Raw genomic sequence first — 6,333 nt, 5'->3', positions numbered from 1 at the left:
AAAACTGAAGCCGTATACAATAATTTGTGGCAAAAATGCAACATACTGGAAGCCCGGAAATATTTATACACTATCATGAAGCAGTCATTGATGAACTTAGTATGTGAATCTGCAAACAGTACAATACAGATAACAGATGAACATGTGAGATGAATGAAATTATGATGGATAATCAACATTTCACCTTATTCACTAGCAAATTTACTTGCTCTCTGTACATCTCCTATAGATCAACAATATCAGCACGGATTTCTTCCAACAACACAAATTGTCCATTTCAATATCAGATTAGATGTCCACTTTGAATTTTTCAAATGAAAGCTAACATAAAAGGTGTTTTGTTTTGAAACAGTAATGATAAAATGCATGTGTTCAAAAGAAAACATGCTTGATATTTATAAACTTGGGGTTCTGATCAACATCCAGATAAGTTTTCTTTCTTCCTATACAAATGCATCACGGTGGAATAAAATAGTTAACGTTGGCAAGCTGTAGAGCAAAAAAAGTAGAGATAACTCTTCATCACGTTCACCCATCAGCTCCAGTGCAGCTGAGTGTCTCCTTCTGAGAGCTTCTAATTCTGCTCGAATTCCTGGTAGTGCAGCAGCTTCTGTCCGTAACTTTTCACACTGCAAGTACAATCCATAGCCATAAGGGGGGCTGAGGTTAAAAGAATTTTTTTTTCAGTAACTAGGAGGGTTTTGATCTGATCTTATTTATTCTGAAGTTATAATCCTGCTCTACAGCAATAACAACCTAAACTAGCTGGATAGATCAAAAGGAACTCATGTGCTTGCAAATCAGACACAAAGAAGATGAAAAACAACAACAAAACCTCACCTCTGCTGTTAGTTTGACTAATTCTTCTGCAAGCAAGTCACGAATGGATTCCAAAGAAGCCTGATTGATAGAAAAACTCCAGTTACTGGAAAGATTCTAAACAGAACACCTTCATACGAGGATAAATAATTAAGAGATAATTTTGCATAATTATCACTAGGTGTAGTAAACTGAACCAGATATCGCTCCATACCAATCTTGAAGCATATGATGCAAGCTCTCCCTCCTTTTGACGAAGAGCAGCTTCAAAAGTGTTGGATGTCATACTCTTCATATAATATGGACTCATGACCATCCCCGACACTTCTATTCATGAGCCCAAAGTGGTCTGCAAGAAAAAACTTTCTTCCATACTGTTCAAGCTGCTCGCACTCGAGTCTTACGAGTCAAATTGACTGTTAAAGTAGAGCATCAAAATCATCAGTAGACGAAACATACAAGTTTCTTGTGTATAGCAGATGGAAAATACCACTATCAAATCCAGCTGACTTCTGCCTAGCTATGGGAACTTGATCGGGGACGGTAGAAGATGAACGCGGGCAGCCCTTTCCTGATCCAGACGAGCAACCTTTTCCCGCTCTAGTTCCTGTTTACGTATAACAACCTTATCAATAAGCTAGTGTGTGGAACTAAAACTTCAACTAATTTTCAATCATTAATTTAGCCATATAAGGCGTTCGAGATTCATGCAAACATAAGGAGAAGTCCAGCCCAAAAAGTAAAACTATAAACAGGAACAAAATTTGCAGCATCAAGCATTACAGAACAAAGAGAGGCTAATAACGTAATTTCTGGCTAGAACTAAAAGTGCTACATGTTGAAGAAGCTCTTGATGCATCAGTGCATCATGCAACTCCTCCTTATGTTTTCTCCTTAGTACCTTCAATTCTTCTTCGAGCTGATTCACATGACTCTCATTGGTATCAGCTTCCTCCTTCAAAGCAAGATATTCCCGCCTATGGTCAGCTGCTTTATGTCTCTCCTTTTCAAGAGATCTTGTCAGCTGTGTCTGCTCAGCTCTAAGGCATGATATCTGCAAAACTCCTCTACCATAAGCTGATCTTCAATTTAATTAGCAAAGTTACTTTGATCAAGTATTAGAGTAAGAATACCTGAGCTTCAAGAACGTTTATCCAAGATGAAGTTTGAGTTAAACGTTCACTGATAGAGCGCAGCAGCGGAATTTGCCTCTGCTTCCTGTATTTATATCAAGAATTAATTTAGGTGCATCAAAACCATAATCACATGTAAGAGGCAAATCGTTCAGAAACCTGAAGTCGTGAGTTTAGTGATCTCTCTACAGCAGCCCAAGCTTCAGCCCTTCTGGCTGCTGTTTCCTGAGATTAATCATTATGCATGAATGAGTACCGCAAGGTAAACAAATCTAATCATCTAAAAAGATACTGAGTGCACAGCAAAACCTGCATTGCTTCAATCTGCCTTAAAAGGGGTCTGGTGGAGTCGGGAACTTGTGTTATTAACTCCTCGCACCTACGCTCACTCGCCTAGAAATAATTCCACATTAAATGATATACATTGAGATGCTTTTCCAGCAAGAAGATCTATCATCGCAAAGGCCAAACTTACTTGATCTCGTTTTTGAAGATCTTCAATATCCTTACGAAGCTTATCTTCTCTGAAAACTGCCTGCAAGTTATTGGCAATCAATATACTGAGAAAGTAAACATATACTCCAGTCCATACCTTGATGGATGAATCAGGCTCAGAAGAAACATATACTCATAGATGGCATACTTGATGCTAGAAAACAACGACAAAACTAAGTGCTGAGCTTCAATACAATCTCAAGGACCAGATAAATTTATTGAACCTTGACCTTGAACTCCAAGGCTTGCATTTGAATGTATAAGAGAGGATTCCTGCCAAAAGAAAGTTGGCAAGGAAGTCAATTATTGAATCCATGTGAAGATACAATAGGTAATCTAGCTTACTTACCCTTTAAACTAAGAGATTGCTAGCCCCAAGTAATGATCCCAACAATTTCATCCCTGCCTCCATATATTATCATCTTTGAGTTCCACATCAAAAACATTTTAACTGGCATGCGGAGAGCACCAAAAACCTAGAATATGATGTACAACATAGTGTCATATTTCTCAACTATCTTAACTCACAAAAACATTAGAATGTGGAAAATAAGCACAAGCTTTTTCTCTAATCGATATGCAACATCACACCATTAATAATATTGGTAAGTATGCCAAAGCATGTCCAGCAATGCAGCAGAACCATGCTTATAAGGGTCAATTTTTCAGGCACTCCAAATATTTTTTTGTGAATCAAACAAATTATCCCTTAACTCTTACAATAGAATCACTCATTAGGAGTTCTTCTGCGAAGAGCTCAAACTCTCCGCTTGAAAGCTTGATCTGTCCTTCAACTTGAACAAGGCTAGATTGATTTCAAAATGCAAAAGAAGAAAAATAAATATATACTCCCGAGTGGATGTCTCTATAACAAGTTGGTTGGCAGTTCATTCCATTTAGAATGATCAAGTAAACAATATGGATTATATACCAAAAAGAGCTATACTGTTAAATATTCACTTCCACTGACCATAACATGGCTCCATAACAAGGGAGCAGCAGCCTTTGCCTGCTTGGAGATATAGACGTTTGTCAAAAATGGTTGAGGAAAGTCCAAGAGAAGTGTGTCCGTATAAGTAGATTTGTCATTAGTGCTGATGGTAAGGCTGCAAGGTACCTAATTATAAAAAGTACCAGCAGCACCAGCATTCTCAGGGAAACTGCGACGACTCCTTCCTGCACCATTGAATAATATATGGTGTTAGAACTAACTGGCTTATATACTCAAGCTCATAGGAAGCTTGCCAGATCGGAGGAATTTTACTAGCAATACTTATGTACCATATCATAACAAATATTTCAATTCTACAATGACAAGTGTTTCGATGTTAAAACATAAAAGTAGCTATATATGCAAACCGCCAACCTGTCTGATAGTTCTCTAGAGAATCAAACAAGTACCGTTACATAAAGCAGAGTATAAGTCTAGAATCACAACGAAGAAAGACATAAAGGTAGCGTAGGTCATACCGTGTACATATACAGGTTTACTATCAGTCTATCATCAAGAGACACAAACTGATGAGCTAGAGTCACTATCATCTGAATCAGACTTACTTCTAGGTTATGAAGTAAAGTATCCATATCACATTTTGTTGAAATATCAGATTCAGGTAACAGGGCAGCCTTCCTACCATCATGTAGTTGTCCAGAATTGACAAACTTCACTCTTGGCCTTCCCTGTGCCCTTTTGTGGTTTCAAATTCTTAGAATTACTAGACTCCTTAACTCCAAGCGCCTGCCTACACATGCCAAAAGAGAGAGAGAGAAAATCGAATTGGAGTTCAAAACGTACAAGTAGTAATTAGTGAAGCTATGCAGCTGGATAACAAGTCCGAAATCTCAGACCTCAGACGTGTGGCATTCGCTCTTGAGAGATTTCTTTGTCACAATTAACTCTGAATTCTTCAAACCACACGCTTCAATTGGCTACTCGAAGAAGAAATATGGCTACTAGGCTAGCCCGTGCAACTGCAGCTTCACTTATGGATTCTGCTGCTTCTTTGGAAGCCGAAATCTTCTTCTCTTCACTGGATAAGGTGGATTTCATAGTGGCCAATGGGAGGTGGCGTTTTTGCAACAATTCCTTTCGAAAATTCCTCATCCAAGATCAGCCAACAGTAGATGAAGTCTTATTTCTCCGTCTATCTTATACATTAAAAATTGAGTCATTGGGTCTATTTAAAAGACGAAGAGTAATCTAATAACATGCAACTTTTAGAGAAATTTATAAGATTGTCATTTAATTTTAAAAGTTATATTAAATTAAAAATGTATATGTAAGGGGCTAAAAACGTGTGATTCAAGATTGCTATTTCATTTTTAAAAATTAGATTAAATTAAAAATATATAATTAAAGGGCTAAAAGTGTGTGGTTAAGTGGAAGCAAATATGTTAAAACCACGATCATGCATGGAGGGAGTGGTAAGTGGGAGGTTTTACAAGGGTGGGGAAATCGAACATGCAAAAATGTTTCGTATTTATATATATGTAGTTAAGAGTGATTTAAATACTATGCTACGATAATTAGGAAAATGGAAAGATTTTAGTTATTTTGGTGATAATTAGGGGGAGTGGAATTGCAATGGTTTTTGTTGATAAATTGAATGGCTTGGAGGTGGAAAGGTTTTTAATTGAACATGCAAAAACGTTTACTATATATGTGTAGTTAAGAGTGATTTGAATACAATGTTGTTGAAGATGAAAATCGTGCCATTGAGCTTAAAAATAGTTCAACTCTTGGGGGTTGGAAAAATTGTGTCTAAACAAGCTACGCATGCTCCACTTGAGCAACGCTGAGCTGAAGGGAATCAAGGTCTTGTGTGAGTATGTTATTGGATAACATAATTCTCATTGCAAAATTTTCTTTTGTGACTTATATGAAGATGTGAGTTTTGTTTTGGACCAAGGTTAGTTGTCTCATATAATCCATTATTCTTACTTATCTTTTACATGCCATTAGGAGCCTGGGGCGGACGATGAAGGGGAAAATGAGCCCGATGAAGAGGCTTGGGGGTTTAGATTAGTCTTGGATATAAATCACGTGTTTGGCTTGATTTATGTGGAATTAGTGGTGGTTGTTTGAGCTACAAGTGTTTGGCTTTATTTAATTAGTGGTGGTTGTTTGAGCTTCAAAATTTAGTTGAATTTAGTGGCTCGGATAGATGTAAATTTATTGTTATTTTTGATTTTTCCTTCGAATAATCTCGAGTGTTATTTCCCAAACACAATAATAAATTCAACAACAATTTCTCTCATAAATAATTAAATATTAATAAATTCACTTTTTATATCTATGTGAAGTTGATTTACAATAATTTATTTTTATTTAAATCGATATGCATATTTTATTTTAAGTTTAGATTTATCTTAACAAAACAATATCATGTGTTGGATTAGTTGCTAATTTTTAATCAAATTTGTTACTCCTTATTTTGTTGTATGTTAAATTATTTTACATGCATATTTTAATGAGGATTTTACTTAATTATTATAAATTTGAATTAATAAGGTGAATCGATGGACCAGTGGAAATCGATGGTGCGTGGACCATTCGAATATTTATTTAGATTGTTCGGACAAAAAATAGATTATTAGAGTGACATATTATATGGGATAGGAAAGTGATACTATTTGTGAAGTTGAAAAATTATTACATTTTCATTGTGAAGGTCTATATATATATAGACTGTCACTTTAAATTAGATATACTATTATAGTTTACATAAAACTGATTTTTGTTAAGAATAATTATTTTATAAAGTTGATACATAAAATTTTTTTTAGACCTTTTAGTATATTGGAGGAAGTGAATAGACTCCAAATAAAAAAAGTGAAAAGGTTTTGGAGTTATACCTGTTGATTAGTAGGAATATTTCTTTAATTG

The 6,333-nt window shown here is 35.7% G+C and overlaps 1 pseudogene; it reads right to left on the bottom strand.

Annotated features, from left to right (window-relative positions):
- Positions 1–355: 355 nt before the first annotated feature.
- Positions 356–4,581, bottom strand: LOC125187309 (annotated as a pseudogene).
- Positions 4,582–6,333: the final 1,752 nt, after the last annotated feature.

Source organism: Salvia hispanica, chromosome 5, assembly GCF_023119035.1.
Source record: "Salvia hispanica cultivar TCC Black 2014 chromosome 5, UniMelb_Shisp_WGS_1.0, whole genome shotgun sequence".
Lineage (NCBI taxonomy): Eukaryota > Viridiplantae > Streptophyta > Magnoliopsida > Lamiales > Lamiaceae > Salvia > Salvia hispanica.
The sequence above is the reverse complement of the archived record's forward strand: the minus strand, read 5'-3'. Positions and strand labels throughout refer to the sequence as shown.